Source organism: Octopus sinensis, unplaced genomic scaffold (genome assembly GCF_006345805.1).
Source record: "Octopus sinensis unplaced genomic scaffold, ASM634580v1 Contig14027, whole genome shotgun sequence".
In the NCBI taxonomy this organism is placed as follows: domain Eukaryota; kingdom Metazoa; phylum Mollusca; class Cephalopoda; order Octopoda; family Octopodidae; genus Octopus; species Octopus sinensis.
Genome location: NW_021833080.1, coordinates 35,753 through 50,492, shown reverse-complemented (window position 1 = coordinate 50,492; position 14,740 = coordinate 35,753). Strand labels below are relative to the sequence as shown.

The 14,740-nt window shown below is 36.8% G+C and overlaps 2 long non-coding RNA genes across 2 annotated transcripts; one reads left to right on the top strand and one right to left on the bottom strand.

Moving 5' to 3' along the window:
* Nucleotides 1-4,135: 4,135 nt before the first annotated feature.
* On the bottom strand, nucleotides 4,136-10,738 carry LOC118761486. The gene is made up of 3 exons (XR_004997417.1): nucleotides 10,654-10,738; nucleotides 8,266-8,270; nucleotides 4,136-4,150 (listed from the first exon to the last, which is right to left on the bottom strand). It is a non-coding gene; the product is annotated as an uncharacterized LOC118761486 (long non-coding RNA).
* LOC118761485 lies at nucleotides 10,183-10,766 on the top strand. Its single transcript, XR_004997416.1, has 2 exons — nucleotides 10,183-10,263; nucleotides 10,661-10,766. It is a non-coding gene; the product is annotated as an uncharacterized LOC118761485 (long non-coding RNA).
* Nucleotides 10,767-14,740: the final 3,974 nt, after the last annotated feature.

The window sequence follows — 14,740 nt, the reverse complement described above, 5'->3', positions numbered from 1 at the left end:
ACCATATTTTATCTCAGTAGATGACCACAGTATCTTGTTTTGGCTACACACGCGGTGGGAAGGGGATGTTGACGCAATCGTTTCATTCACAAATTGAATTCGGTGATACCATTTGCGGATTCTAGCTCGCTCTGATACTGAGTTGAGTTGGTGCCTTCTGGTATCTCAAAATTCAATATATAATCATTTATGATTATAGTATTCTACGCTGAAGAGAAAAGAAGTTTCGGTAAGATAGAATTATTTAATATTTAATATTTAATTCTTATGCTTTCCTAAAAACTTGATTTCGAAACGTACGTCCGTAGATAACTAAAAAATGTATGATAGATTGCAGTCAATTCATTCTCTCTTACCTGTTTGTGTCTGCCTTCCAAATGCTGTTTTTACTGAGATCTCCCTTTTTAGTAGAAGAAATAGCTATAACCCTTTGACTGCTATTTCTAAATTCGGTATGTGGTAAGGCAATTCGTTGCTAACCCTTATTGCTTAGTATTACTTAAATTTTCCTCGAATGAGGCTTACATGCCGAAGACTACTTGGTGTAATTGATAATTTTTCCAAATTAATTAATTTCACCCTTCATTATTACGGATAACCATATTTTATCTCAGTAGATGACCACAGTATCTTGTTTTGGCTACACGCGGGTGGGAAGGGGATGTTGACGCAATCGTTTCATCATCAAATTGAATTCGGTGATACCAGTTGCGGATTCTAGCTCGCTCTGATACTGAGTTGAGTTGTGTGCCTTCTGGTATCTCAAAATTCAATATATAATCATTTATGATTATAGTATTCTACGCTGAAGAGAAAAGAAGTTTCGGTAAGATAGAATTATTTAATATTAATATTTATTCTTATGCTTTCCTAAAACTTGATTTCGAAACGTACGTCCGTAGATAACTAAAAAAATGTATGATAGATTGCAGTCAATTCATTCTCTCTTACCTGTTGTGTCTGCTTCCAAATGCTGTTTTTACTGAGATCTCCCTTTTTAGTAAAGAAATAGCTATAACCCTTTGACTGCTATTTCTAAATTCGGTATTGGTAAGGCAATTCGTTGCTAAACCCTTATTGCTTAGTATTACTTAAATTTTCCTCGAATGAGGCTTTTACATCCGAAGACTACTTGGTGTAATTGATAATTTTTCCAAATTAATTAATTTCACCCTTCATTATATATATATATATATATATGGATATGTCTGTGTTTGGATTCCACCATCGCTTGACAACCTATGTTGGTGTGTTTCCGTCCCCGTAACTTAGTTCTTCAAAAGACACCGATAAAATAAGTATTAGGCTTACAACGGATAAATTCTGGGGCCGAATTCTCCGACTAAAGGCGGTGCTCCAGCATGATCGCTGCCAAATGACTCAAACGAGTAAAAGAATAAAAGATTTTTTTTCTTGTAGATGCACGGAGTATATTAGAAAAAAAAAACTCTGAAATAATACGAACATTTAGAAGCTTGTAATATATTTTAGGCACATAAAAATTGCATTGCACTTTACTTAATAAGTCCGTCTATAAGATATCTTTTGCAGCACTTGATATTGCTGCGATGAAAACAAAAATCTGAACAAACAGTGACGTAAATTGCATGAAAAATGCAAGAAATACTAGAAAGGTGAGCGATTTTCATGTAAGAGATTGGAATAATGTGGTTATTGAACGACATTTATGTACAAGTATAAATATAAGTAAGATATCTAGGTACGGCCTATAATAATAGATAACAGGTTAACTAAAGCACAATTATATACATATAATACAAATTGAGATAGCATATCAATGTATGTTATCAAGCAGATTTATCAGAGGTGTTGCTAAAATTGTAAGATAATTGTAACACAAATATACATGTCAATTCTAGCTCATTAGAGACTTGTAATGGACCAATAAGGCGGTAAATTAAAATAAGAAGGAAAGTTACATCGAAATACCTCCATCGACAACAAAAATATATTTTGTAATAAAATCGTACATATAAACTGTTCTACTCTAGCACAAGGCCCGAAACTTTGGGGGCGGGGGCCAGTCGTTTGGATCGACCAAAGTAAGCAACTGGTACTTAATTTATCGACCCCGAAAGGATGAAACGCAAAGTCGAACTCAGAACGGAAGACAGATGAAATACCTATTTCTCTACTACCCACAAGGGGCTAAACACACAGAGGACAAACAAGGACTGAGAAACGGATTAGTCGATTATATCGACCCCAGGGCGTGACTGGTACTTACTTAATCGACCCCGAAAGGATGAAAAGCAAAATCGACTTCGGCGGAATTTGAACTCAGAACGTAGCGGCAGACGAAATACAGCTACGCATTTCGCCCGGCGTGCTAACGTTTCTGCCCGCTCGCCGCCTTCTTAGATATAATCCTTTGTACTGAAGGCACAATGCCTTGAAATTTGGGGAGAGGGGACTAGTCGATTACATCGACCCCAGTGTTCCCTATGCTTAATTTATCGACCCCGGATGGATGAAAGGCAAAGTGAACTCGGAACGTAAAGATAGACGAAATACTTATTTCTTTACTACCCACAAGGGGCTACACACAGAGAGGACAAACAAGGATAGACAAACGGATTAAGTCGATTATATCGACCCCAGTGCGTAACTGATACTTATTTAATCGACCCCGAAAAGATTAAAGGCACGTCGATCTCGGCGTAATTTAAACTCAGAACGTAACGGCAGACGAAATACCGCAAAGCATTTCGCCCGGCGTGCTAACGATTCTGCCTGCCCGTCGCCTTCTTACATATAATCTTTTCTATTATAGGCACAAAGCCCGAATTTTTGGGAAATTACGCAACTGGTACTTAATTTATCGACGTCGAAAGGATGAAAAGCAAATACTACCTCGGCGGAATTTGAACTCAGAACTTAGCAGCACACGAAATACCTATTTCTTTACTACCCACAAGGGGCAAAATACAGAGAGGACAAACAAGGACAGACAAACGGATTAAGTCGATTATATCGACCTCAGTGCGTAACTGGTACTTATTTAATCGACACCGTAATGATGAAAGGCAAAGTCGACCTCGGCTGAATTTGAACTCAGAACGTAACGGCAGACGAAATACGGCTACGCATTTCGCCGAGCGTGCTAACGTTTCTGCCAGCTTGCCAACTTCTTACATATAATAAAAACGCAATATGTGTCTGATAGGTCACGCTGGCAGAACAAGTCTAAAACAACAAGCGGAGTGGGAGTGCGTGGCAGGCAGAGACGTGAAAATGCAGGCAAACTCTAGTAAAATGCTTTGTTTCTGCAGTTTCTGACAATCTAACGAAAATAAAACTACAATATTTTATAGTACAGTGTATTTAGTTTGTCAGATCCACACACACACAAACACACACACACACGCAGACACACACACACACACACACATACACACACACACACACAAACGCGCGCACACGTACGCCACACACGCACCCACGCACGCAAACACACACACGCATAAAACGTCACTTTTCATTCGTCTATATATCTATCTATTACTATCATTCTCTTTCTCTCTCTCTCTCTCTCTCTCTCTCTTATATTATATATATATATATATATATATATATATATATATATATACATATATATATACACATATATACATACATACATATATATAGATAGATATATGTAGATATATAACTATATATATAACACACACATATTACATCCGAATATATATATAAATATATACTATGTTTGTGTGTATATATATATATACATATGTAATGTGTGTGTATATTATATAAACGCGTATGTGTGCGTGTCTATATAGATATGTATAAACGAACATACGTTCGTACATACATGTATATATATATATATATATATATATATTATATAATTTTATATATATATATAAATGCATGTGTACATTCACACACACGCACACACACACACACACACACACACACTCACACAGATAGAGAAACAGGTATAAACCGTGGTTTATAGCCTCTGGTTGCACTCTCTTTGTTTCCATTAGTCTTCCTCTCTCTGTATTTCTTTCGTTCTTATCTATATTTCTGCTTCAGTTCCTCATCGTTATTAATAGTATTATTATTACCAATAGCTTTAATGTAGCTAATGGTTTTGTTGTTGTTACTGTTGTTGTTATTGCTGCAGTTGTCCTCTTGTGCATTTCTTTTTAGCTTATTATTATTTTTTTTTTTTAGATTTAACGTCTATTTTCGAATGGGGTATGCATTTTATAACTACTTTTCTCTTCCTTTTTTCTTTTTCTTTCCTTATAAAATTATTTTGCTAAGATATACAACAGGAGGAGGGGGCGTAGATATTTTTTTTGGGGTGGGGGGGGTCTCTATAAATGTAGACGACGCGTGTAGATATATATACATGAACACGGGTTTCCGACTTACACAGACCAACTTGCCTTACATATATACACACAAACATACATACATACTTACATACATACATACAAACATACATACAAACATACATAAATACATACATATCCAAAGCACACACACACATACACACATACATACGTACATACATAATATAATGCAAGTATTTATACATTTATAGAAACATACATTATTTTCTGAAGACCTGCTGTGCAGATCTCCCTGGAGCTTCTTAAAGCTACAGCACGTGCATCATATATATATATATATATATATATATATATATATATGTGTGTGTTTAGCCCCTTGTGGGTAGTATAGCCCTTCTTATCTTGTTCTCCTTGTCCTGTCTCTCACTGTTATATATTTATTTTCCACTGTTTATATATATATTTTTTATGTTTATATGTTGTACTGTCGTTACCGTCTTGCTTCTTTTTTTTTTTACCCCTCTGCGAAAAGATCTCAGAATTTTAATTGATTGGCTTTTCGCGGAAGGAATTTTTCTTCGAAGTATACGTCTCGCTTTTATCCTTCGAAACGTTTAGTAGATGAAATCTTAGCGACTGAAGAAGGGGTTTTTTCGTTGTGCTTATTGTCCTGTATCTCTCTCTTTTTTGCTTGTCTTGTTCCTTGGTTTGTGTCTATGTGTTTCGTCTCTCTATGTGTTCGACGTCTTTTTGGTGTCCTGTACACATATATGGGTGTATATGTACATGTAGAGTTAGGTACGTACATATATGTTTAAATATATGGCATATGTTCTATTTATTAACATATTAGACGACTAAACGCACGCACCCTATTAAGTAAGATTGTTCTGTTTATCATTAGCCTTGATATTAACTCTCACGCGACTCTGCATCTTTCTTTCTTTCTCTCCCATTCCCCTTTTCGTCGTCTTTTTTTTCCCTCACTTAACTTGTCTCTTCCCCTCTCTCTCATTTTCATTCTCATCTCTCCGCTTCAACTCATTTTCACCATTCTTCATGTCTCCTCGCACCATTCCCCTTCTTCTCTCTCTTCCTCCTGCTCCTCCTCCCCTCCCCCATTCCCGTCTTCCATCTGCGACGATACTTCCGCGTAACTGCTATCTGGCATGTCTTTCTCGCCCGCCTTGTAAAGGCTACTGGTCGACTACATTTGCTCTCTCTCGTCGTCCACGATCATCAAACGTTTGCAATACTTTTTTCGTCTGGCGTTAACAGCCCTTCTTATCTTGTTCTCCTTGTCCTGTCTCTCACTGTTATATATTTATTTTTTCCACTGTTTATATATATATTTTTTACGTTATATGTTTGTACTGTCGTTACGCGTCGTTGCTTGCTTCTTTTTTTTTTCTTTTTTTTTTACCCCTCTGCGAAAAGATCTCAGAATTTTAATTGATTTGCTTTTCGCGGGAAGGAATTTTTTCTTCGAAGTATACGTCTCGCCTTATCCTTCGAACGTTAGTAGATGAATCTTAGCGACTGAAAAGGGTTTTTTTCGTTGTGCTTATTGTCCTGTATCTCTCCTCTTTTTTTGCTTGTCTGTTCCTTGGTTTGTGGTCTATGTGTTTCGCTCTCTTCTAGTGTTCGACGTCTTTTTGGTGTCGCTGTACACATATATGGTTGTATATGTACATGTAGAGTAGGTACGTACATATATGTTTATATATATGCATATGTTCTATTTTACTACATTAACAATAATATATAAATATATATAGTATATATATATATTATATATATTATATATTATATATATATATATATATACTCTTTTACTATTTTACTTGTTTCAGTCGTCGTTTGACTGCGGCATGCTGGAGCACCGCCTTTAATCGAGCAACTCGACCCCGGGTCTTATTCTTCTGTAAGCCCAGTACTTATTCTACGTCTCTTTTGCCGAACCGCTAAGTAACGGGGACATAAACACACCAGCATCGGTTGTCAAGCAATGCTAGGGGGACGAACACAGACACACAAACACACACACGCATATATATATACATATATACGACGGGCTTCTTTCAGTTTCCGTCTACCAAATCCACTCACAAGGCTTTGGTCGGCCCCTAGGCTATAGAAGAAGACACTTTCCCAAGGTGCCACACAGTGGGACTGAACCGGAACCATGTGGTTGGTAAACAAGCTACTTACCACACAGCCAGCATATATATATATATGTATGTATATATATATGTGTATATATAATATATATATATATATATATATATATATATACATATATTAGATAGATAGATAGATAGATAGATCGATAGATAGATAGATATAGATAGATAGATAGATAGATAGATATGTATATATAATATATATATATATATGTATATATATATATGTGTGTGTGTGTGTATATATATATATATATCCACATGCACTAACATATATACACTTATATGTAGCTAGATAGATAGATGGATGGATGGATGGATGGATGGATAGATATCCATGTGTGTGTGTTTGCTTCTGAGATGAGTATGGGTGTTTATCTATAGACATCTGTACAATATTCATGCATACAAACACAGGCAATCTGTTTTGATGATCCCTCCCTCATCGGGCCCTATTAAGTTTTCTGTCTATATGAGCGCGCTATATACATGCGTATGTTTCGATATAGATTTGCATGAATACGTACACACACAGAAGCATGTGATGTAAACGTGTACTATTCTTTGTGAATGAAGTGCCGCTCGGTTATAATATGATTGAATACTCCGTTAAAAAAATCTCATAGTACAGAATACAAAATGTCTCCTAAACACAAGCCAAGTGCTAAAATATAACATCGCACGGACTAGAATAATTACCCGGTTAAAACGAAGAGAATCGAGATTTGAGACAAATACTCACTGTACTATGTACATGGAATATACACTTTACAGTACTTTTATATGATAGGCGGTTTTAACCATCTTTTAAAACGAGTCAATTTTCCACTGACAAATTCTGAAATGAAGTAACAAGGCAGATTTTTTAGGGAACTATAATCCTAACACACATACACGCACACACACACCACATATATATATGCTTCGACTGTGTTCTGTCCTTACCTTCGAAACACACTTTGAGTCGACCCAGGGACAGCTGATGAAGGGGAATTTTCCTTGTATTGTTTGTCTTGTACTCTGTTTTTTCGTTGTTTAAAAAAAGTCCGTTTCCTTGTTTGCTTTTATGTTCTCGTCTCTCGTTGTGTTCTACGTCTATTTGTGGTGTCCGTGTACTCATATATATATACATATATATATATATATATATATATATATATATATATATATAATAATTATATATATATGTGTATGTATATATATGTATAATATGTATGTATATATATGTATGTATATATACATATATATATATATATATATATATATATATATATTGTATTATGTATATATACATGTAGATGTAGGTATGAAATATATGTATGTATATATGGCATATATTTTTTATTTATTATATTACTATATGACCGAACGCACGCGTTATTTCTCTATTTCTCTTCTCCAAGTTTTTATATATATATAATATGTGTGTGTGTGCGTGTGCGTGTGCGTGTGTGTGTGTGTGTGTGTGTGTGTGTACACATATATATCATTTCAATTTTAGATTCAAACAACTTTAGATCGAAATTAGCGACTGTTATATTTGCTTGTATATAAATATTGTCGTTGCCATTTTGAGATCCTCTTGATTTTCGGCTAGTTTTCATTTTCCGTTCGGTTGTTTTGTTTCTATATTCGTCTTTTTGCATATATCTCTTTGCAATCAATGCAATCATCGAAATATCTACTCTTTTACTCTTTTACTTGTTTCAGTCATTTGACTGCGGCCATGCTGGAGCACCACCTTTTAGTACTTATTCTATCGGTCTCTTTTTGCCGAACCGCTAAGTGACGGGGACGTAAACACACCAGCATCGGTTGTCAAGCAATGCTAGGGGGACAAACACAGACACACAAAAACACACACACATATACATATATATACATATATACGACAGGCTTCTTTCAGTTTCCGTCTACCAAATCCACTCACAAGGCATTGGTCGGCCCGGGGCTATAGCAGAAGACACTTGCCCAAGATGCCACGCAGTGGGACTGAACCCGCAACCGTGTGGTTGGTTAGCAAGCTACTTACCACACAGCCACTCCTTCGCCTATCTGTCATCAAACAAAATATAAATTTACAGATATCTGAGAAACTGCACCGGTATTGTAGTAAGGTTGCTATTGAAACAGTTACTAATTGATGCAGAGGAAACACGTGTAGGTCTAGTCGAAGTTGAACATGTATAAAAAGAAATTAAAGGTAATGCTAATGCTACTTCGTAATAATCCTTATTATAATTATTATTTGATATAGATAGATAGACACGTTTCTTTATTAGCTACACAGGGCTGAACACAGAGGGCGGGGGGGGACAAAATACAAAGTAGAGCTTTTCTTTTGGGGAAGGAAAGAAAAAAAGGTGGGTGTAGAATTTCGATCAAAAGGGATCGTGGAAAGAAAGAAAAAGGAAGCCGTTCAATAGGGATCGTGTATAGATAGATAGATAGATAGATAGATAGATAGATAGATAGATAGATAGATAGATAGATAGATAGATAGATAAGTTTCTTCATTGGCCACACAGGGCTGCACATAGATGGGACAAATTACAAGGTAGAGCTTTTCTTTTGGGGTATGAAAAAAAACAAAAAAAAAAGTGGCGTAGGTTTTCGATCAAAAGGGTTCGTGAAAGGGAAAAAAGAAAAGAAAAAAAGAAGAAGAAAAAAAATAAAAAGAAAAGGAAAAGAGAAAAAAAGAAACAAAAGAAAAGAAAAAGGAAAAAATAAGAAAAAAGAGGAAAAAAAAAGAAAAGAAAACGATCAATAGGGATCGTGTATCACAGTGTCATGATGTACGGTGTAAAGGGGGAAGCAGATGAGGTTTATCCGTGGGAAGAAAAGCCTACGAAAAAGACCACGGTAACCTCGGTCAATATTGTTATATGTTACCACATTTGTTTGCAAGTGGGTAACCCTCTGTTTTCAATTTCTGGGTTCATAGGATTATGCTCAAGGTGGCTTCGTCATTCATACGTGCCATCCTTGCCACATTCACCCATCTTTTTTTAAATAGATAGATGGATAGATGGATAGATAGATAGAAATATAGATAGATAGATAGATAGATAGATAGATAGATAGATAGATAGATAGATAGATAGATAGATAGATAGATAGATGGATAGATAGATAGAAAGATAGATAGATAGATAGATAGATAGATAGATGGATAGATGGATAGATAGATAGATAGATAGATAGATAGATAGATAGATAGATAGATAGATAGATAGATAGATAGATGAGGCTGCATGGCCTAGTTTTGCTCTGGAGATCGTGAGCTCGTGGTTTTAATACTTGAACCGGGTGGCGCGTCGTACTCTTGAGTAAAATATCTCATCTAACATATATCTGCGATCATTTCCATACCTCACGTATGGTACCCGGTAAAATTGCTCGGTCAATTTGGATTTGATTGAAAGCACGAGCTATAATGTACACAGGATAATTTTATTTAAATTATTTTTGATTTAGATTAAATTTTATGTTTTAAGATTTATGAGGAAAAGTATTGATAAAAATTTTTGATTATAAAGTAATACGTATAGAAATATTTTTTTATATGTACTGAGAAGGATGAAGATTATATATAGTTTAGTTATAGTAAAGTTTAAATTTTATACCTTTTGCATAATGGTTTAATAATATTATTTAATGAATATGATTTTCTCAAAATATGAATATTTATTTGCTTGAATATTATTTTATATGTAGTTAACGTAGTAAAGTTATTATTTTAGATGTGAGTGGAAGCACTCCGTCGGTTACGACGATGAGGGTTCCGGTTGATCCGAATCAACGGAACAGCCTGCTCGTGAAATTAACGTGTAAGTGGCTGAGCACTCCACAGACACGTGCACCCTTAACGTAGTTCTCGGGGATATTCAGCGTGACACAGAGAGTGACAAGGCCGGCCCCTTGAAATACAGGTACAACAGAAACAAGAAGTAAGAGTGAGAGAAAGTTGTGGTGAAAGAGTACAGCAGGGATCACCACCATCCCCTGCCGGAGCCTCGTGGAGCTTTTTTTAGGTGTTTTCGCTCAATAAACACTCACAACGCCCGGTCTGGGAATCGAAACCGCGATCCTATGACCGCGAGTCCGCTGCCCTAACCACTGGGCCATTGCACCTTCACATTTTAGAAGTAAATGGTAGTGAAATGTTATTCGATTTATATGATATCTAGTTTATTTATTTTTACATTTTAGCGTTAGTTAAAAATTAGTTATGGTTAAGTAGTTTTTGTTAGTTTAAGTATTGGGGAATAATAAACGAATCATCTGAGGAAATTGTAGAACCGTCTCTCTTGGACTACCATCACACACACACACACACATATACACACACACACACACACTCACACACACACACATACAATACCACCAGACAATCATTTGATCGAACAAAGACAAAATTTTGTCGGTGAAATTTCCACTTTCACGTTCTGTTATGAAACGTTATCCTTGGAATAGGTTTGGCTGTGTGGTAGAAAATGTGCTTCACAGCCACATGGTCCCGGGTTCAGTCTCACTGCGTGGAACCGTTGGAAAGTGTCTTCTAGTATAGCTTCGGGCCGACCAAACCCTTGTGAGTTGAAACTGAAAGAAGACGTATATGTGTGTGTGTGGATATTTTTTGTCCCTTCCCGTCGCTTGGCAACTTGTGTTAATTTGTTGGCGTCCTCGTAACTTTGCGGTTCGGCGAAAGAAACAAATATGTCTTGCATTCAACTTGAACATGCAAGTGCTACCAGTCAAAATCTCCGTATACCGGAAGCCAGCAAGTGTATGGGGTCATCAGCAGAGAATGCGCGCCGTTTCGGGGCCTACCTCTCGACGGCATCAATGCGCACGGCGCCCCTCACTGATATGAAGCCCCACTCGCTAGATCAGCTGGTTATTCAATACAGCTCAATATTCTTCTAGCCATCGCTCATCGTCTCTTTTTAACCAAATCCAGTGGCTAGCCTTCTCCACTGTAGATTGGATATCGGTCATGGTGGTATTGACTTTACGATGAGTTAGGCCTAGCGATAACAACAGTCGTCTCACACTGTGTCCAACAAACCCTCTACATCCGAATATGTACCCCGTTCAACCAACAGTTCTTCAAGGCGGTGTCTCAGGCTAACCACAGTCTAGTGACTGAAACAAGCAAAGGAAGATACACCTTTTATGTTATATTCCTTTGTCTCTGTTTATTCTCTCTCTCTCTCTTTCTTTCTTTCTTTCTTTCTTTCTGCATTCTTTCTATACATGTAGAACGTGACTGGAGCAGTTAGCCGGCAGACCAATTTCCCAATACGTATATAGGCCATGAAAGGCGGCGAGCTGGCAGAATCGTTAGCACGCCGGGTGAAATGCCTAGCGGTATTTTTTGTCTGGCTTCACGTTCTGAGTTCAAATTCTCTCAAGATCGACTTTGCTTTTCATCATTTCGGGGTCGATAAAATAAGTGCCAATCGAGTACTGGGGTCGATGTAATCGACTTACTTCTTCCCCGTGAAACTGCTGGCCTAGTACCAAAATTTCAAATCAATATTTATTTTGACCAATATTAAACAGAAGCATAGTAGTAACTAAAACTTTTTTCTAAGTAAGAGAAATTCTTAGAACCGATACGAGAAATAAACTTGTAGCATGTAGGTGAGTTGGTGCTGATAGATTCCATTGTAATATCATTGAACGACATTTTTTTGTTTTTATTTTTTTCTTTTGAAATATGATGATAATTCTACGACCATTGGCCCTGATCTGAGCTAATGGATCGAAAACAAAAAATGGAACAGAACATAAAAGAACTAGAATTTAACCCGAAAACTGGCGCTTTCTACTGATTAAGTGTGTACATTGAACGAAGACAGAGACAAAAGATAACCTGTATGTTTTATATTTTGTCGAACAAGAACCAGATATAGTTTTTAAAAACTGATAACAAGGAATTGTTTTTTTTTTATTATTACAAATGTAAATGTATTGTTTATCTATGTTTATGCATAAAAGTTGATGTTCTTAAATCTTTAATTGTTTTCATTTTTACTTTTTAGTTTTACTTTAATATTATTTTTCGTTTTTCATTTTTGTATTTTTATTTTATAATGTTTTGTTCTGTCTTTCGTTGTTGGAACCTCGCTACAGGGCAAGCTAACCGCATGGGAAAATCTTCAAAGGAAGAGCTCACCTCAAGTAAGTGATTCGGCCTGTTAGTTCCTGGCACTCAAAGAGAGCTGGGTCCACCCTAGGTCGAGACACTTGGGTGTCTTCCTCCTGTTTTTGAATTGCCATCTATACTGGAAAGAGAATATGGTACCATCGGGAGATCTTATTTCCTTTAACTGGGGTCTTTATCGCTCGGCCTCGAACCACCATCGAAGGAACCTGCACTGAATTTACTTCAAACTGAGTTTCCCTGATACGTTTCCTTACAAAGTTTCCCCCACTACGATTGGCGCGTCGCAGTATCCCCTGAAATTAAAGGACAATTAACAAATTGCTTCAGAGATGAAGCATAAATTGTGTATGTAGATGGATATCGGATTGAGGGTATTACAAGGACCAGAGAGACAAACCAAGAGAGAAACCGGTGAATGGGAGAGTGGAGAGAGCGTGAGGGGGAAGAGAAAGAGAGCGGTTAAGAATGGAATATGAGAGGAAGAAGCCAATGTGCCAGAAATAGTTAACAACGGATATTTCTAATCGATATCCCCAGCATGGCCGCAGTGTCAGAACTAAAACAAATAACATATAAAAAAAAACATATACACAATGCGCGCGCGCGGGACATACACACCCACGCACACATACGAAGAGTGAGTGAGAGGCAAAGAGAGACTGTGTGGTAAAAGTTCATTTCGGTTAATTAACGAGCAGTTCTTGATGAATTACAAAGAATTACAATAATACTCTTTGTCCTCTTTAATGTTTTGAGATCAAATTCCGTTGAGCCGATCTTTGTTGTTATTCCTTTGTATGTCGGACGCATAAATATCATTTGCTAACTAATATCAATTAAAATCTTTATATATAAAAGTGAGGTTGTGTGCTGTCTGTCTCCTACGATTTAGATTCCTAACTACTCCCACATTTTGCGGTGCAGTTTAACCAAAACCGGGTATCTTATAGTCATGATTCATATCGAGCCCTTCTGGGTATTAGCGCGCGTCTACGATGAGTCTACGATGAGTCTACGATTTAAAAAAAAAATTACCATCAATTTTTCCCATTTTTAATGCATTTTTGGCATATATAAGGGAAGTAACTCTCTAAAAATTTATTATTAAATCTCAGAACGTAAACAGCTACAGTAACACCCCCCCCTTGTGGTTAGCCATATTGAGATGGCTATTATACTTTACATCTCTAAAAATGCTTATATAGTTATTTCCCTTACAAACCCGAGCAACGCCGGGCGATACAGCTAATGTATAATAAATAAATAAACCTGATCCACAGTTACAAATTGTTATTGTCACTGCCAGGCTAAGGATAACTTCAGAGAAGTAAGGACGGTTAGAGTAAAAATTCTATAAACATTTATTGGATCTCCACCACCGAAATGGCTGGTCTTGTATCAAAAGTTGAAAGTAATATTAGAGTAACCGTTAGCACAGGGGACAAAATGCTAAGCGGCTTTTCTTCCGGTTGTACTTTCTGAATTCAAATTCCGTCGACCCGGAAAGGTAAACATCTTTTCAGGACCGATAAATAAAAAAGAGAACAGTCAAGTCCTGGGGAAAATGTAATCGACTCACCTCTCCTATAAAATAGCTGGCCTTCTGAAACTTGAAATCGAAGGTGACGTGCAATAAGAATATTTAGCACGCCGGACAAAATGCTTACCGACTTTTCGTCCGTTTTTATGTTTTGAATACAAAATCCGCCGGGGTCAATTTTGATTTTCATTCTTTCGGAGTCGAAAGAATAAGTACCAGTTCAGTCCTAAGTGTTGATCCAATCAACCTATGACCCCCCCTCTAATTGTTGGCCACATTCCCATATTTAAAACTAATATTAACAACAGATTCTCAAACAGAATAAAAATTTTAAGGAATATTTTTGAAAATTAAATGATGCGCAGGAGTGGCTGTGTGGTAAGTAGCTTGCTAACCAACCACATGGTTCCGGGTTCAGTCCCACTGCGTGGCACCTTGGGCAAGTGTCTTCTGCTATAGCCCCGGGCCGACCAATGCCTTGTGAGTGGATTTGGTAGACGGAAACTGAAAG